Genomic DNA, 2,727 nt, shown 5'->3' on the forward strand with positions numbered 1-2,727 from the left:
GGTATTGAGGAAAGATAGAAAAATAATAGATTTATAAGCCTTAAAATTCACCCCATAATTGCCCACGGGCATATGGTGTAGTGGTTAAGAGCGCGGGCTACTAACCCCAAGGTTCCGAGTTCGATTCACGGCAGCGACCTGATTAATAATAGTAATAATAATAATAATAGTAACATCGATAGGAATGAGAACCCAGGTTCGAAATTTCCCCAAGACACCTGACGAAGGCTGGAGGGTATATCAGCGGAAGCGTTGTGTTAACAACAAACAAGATGAGGACGAATATCCGTCAAATGTAAATAATGTAAATAATTCCTCATCTCTTAAATAGAGAACTGAACAATAGTGATGTTTTCTAATTTTGGCACAAGGCCAGGAATATTGAATAAGGAGGGGATAAGTCAGTTACAACGACCCCAGCACTTGACTGGTACATATAGGATAAAAGGGAAATTTGATCTCAACAGAATTTCAACTCAGAGCGTAATGCATCGGAATTCATGTAAGCGTTTAGTGTAACGCCATAACGATTCTGCTGGCGACCATCAAACAATAATGATGATTCTTACTATTGCTGGCACAAGGCCTGAAATTTTTTGGGCAAGGAGAAGGTGGTCAGTTACATCTACCCAAGTGCTCAACTTGTACTTTATTTATCGGTCTTCCAATTGATGATAGGTAGCATCGACCTCGGTGGAATTTGATCTCGGACGCAAAGCCACAAGAAATGCCGTTTATCATTTTGTTTGTCTGGTTTACTGGAAATTCTGACAGCTCGCATGGCAACAACAACAACAACAACAACAACAACAATAATAATAGTAATAATAATAATAATAATAATAATAATAATAATAATAATAATAATAATGATAAAGAAAAGGTACTGAAACCTATTTGAAAATGATACCAGGCTTACCATCCCTACAGTAAGTGCAAAAAATCGTGTTAACTGAAACGATTCATGTACTGAGAAGAGCATCATCGCTGTGAAAACAACATCCATTCGTGAATTTATTCATTTATCAATTTTTTTTTAAATACATATTTTACCTGTGAATTTGTGTGTGTAAACTGGGAATGCATATAATGAGTTTCTCTGCCCTAGGTGTACGTAAAACATTTTTGCAAGAAATAGAAGAAAATTTGAAGAAAGAAGAAAAAAACAACATAATAATAATAATAGTAATAATAATAATAATAATAATAATAATAATAATAATAATAATAATGATAATAATAATACCTTCTACTATTGACACAAGGCCTGAAATTTAGAGGGAGGGGGCTATTCAATTAAATAGGGCCCAGTGCTTGACTGATACTTGTATCGTCGACCCCGAAAAGATGAATGGCAACGTCAACCTCGGCGGAATTTGAACTCAGAACGCAAAGACGGACAAAATGCCGCTAAGTACTTCGTCCTGCGCGGTAACGATTCGCCAAGCTGTCCGCCTTAATGGTAACAGTAGTAATGATGATGATGATGATGATGATGATGATCATGATGATGGTGATGAGGATAAACCGATTGATGAGACCTTACATGAATTGGGTGTGAGTGTGTGCGTGCGCGCGTGTGTGTGTGTGTATGTGTGTGTGCGTGATGGAAACCGAATGGAAATGAAATTATATACAGTATATATATCTTCGTGATGTCTCTAATTTAGACTATGGCATCACTGATACAGGACCCTGCAAAAACTCAGGGAAAGAAGTGTATCCGCTGTTTCAAAGCAAACGGAGGCAATGGATCGATTCTCCTAATGGACACGTATGGCAGCTTGATTCATTCACACCCGTTAATAAGAGCCATTCCATATAAATCCACAAATCAACGATAAACGGTTACTTAACGAGTGCATGCAAGACGGCTACATTGCACTGCACAGTGTAAGTATCAAATGGTATTGATAAAAGGTAATAAACTTACTGACTTCGACTGTTGAGATGTGAGGGGCGTAATTCCTGATGAGCAGTAAAATATACGAAACTAGTTGAACGCGTTTCTTTCTTAGCTAACGAAGATTCCATGGTTTATCAACAAGTTATTTCCACAGCTGAAATGAATCTATGCTTATTGAACATATGGTATATGATTTTCATATAAACATTCAGTTCTGACAGCGCTGGGCGGTTACTATCGATCTATCTGACACACACACACACGCACACAAACACAGACACACACACACAGACACACACTCACACACACATATACACACAGATATGTATATTGAAAGAAACAAAACAAAACTGAGAGAGGGAGGGAGAGAGAGAGAATCTGTATAGGAAAGAATACGGAATAAATATATTGTAGTCTTAATAGAGTAATATAATCGAAATATGTTTAAAGTTTAAAACATCTAACTCAAACAATATCCTGCCGAAATAGAAATGTGCACATACGTATATGTGGTATCATATATATATATATATATATATATATATATATATATATATATATATATATATGTGTATATATATATGTATATGTACATCTATCTAGCTATCTATCTATATATAGGCATTTATATAGAAATACATATTCATAAATACATATATCTATAATTCATAAGCGACATATACGTTGTATGGGTCTCTGTGTATGTACACTCATGAATATAAATGATAAGCTGCGTGTATCTACATGTGATATGACTATGTGGATATATATATATATATATGTGTGTGTATGTATGTATGTATATATATATATATATATAT

At 35.2% G+C, this 2,727-nt stretch overlaps 1 long non-coding RNA gene across 1 annotated transcript in view; it reads right to left on the minus strand.

Annotated features, from left to right (window-relative positions):
• Positions 1-2,020, minus strand: part of LOC128249035 (uncharacterized) — a 120,033-nt gene extending 118,013 nt beyond the window's left edge. Inside the window, exon 1 of the long non-coding RNA XR_008265134.1 lies at positions 1,934-2,020. This is a non-coding gene — a long non-coding RNA (uncharacterized LOC128249035). The remainder of the gene's footprint in view (positions 1-1,933) is intronic.
• Between the last annotated feature and the right edge of the window lie 707 nt (positions 2,021-2,727).

This window comes from Octopus bimaculoides, chromosome 11, assembly GCF_001194135.2.
Source record: "Octopus bimaculoides isolate UCB-OBI-ISO-001 chromosome 11, ASM119413v2, whole genome shotgun sequence".
In the NCBI taxonomy this organism is placed as follows: Eukaryota; Metazoa; Mollusca; class Cephalopoda; order Octopoda; family Octopodidae; genus Octopus; species Octopus bimaculoides.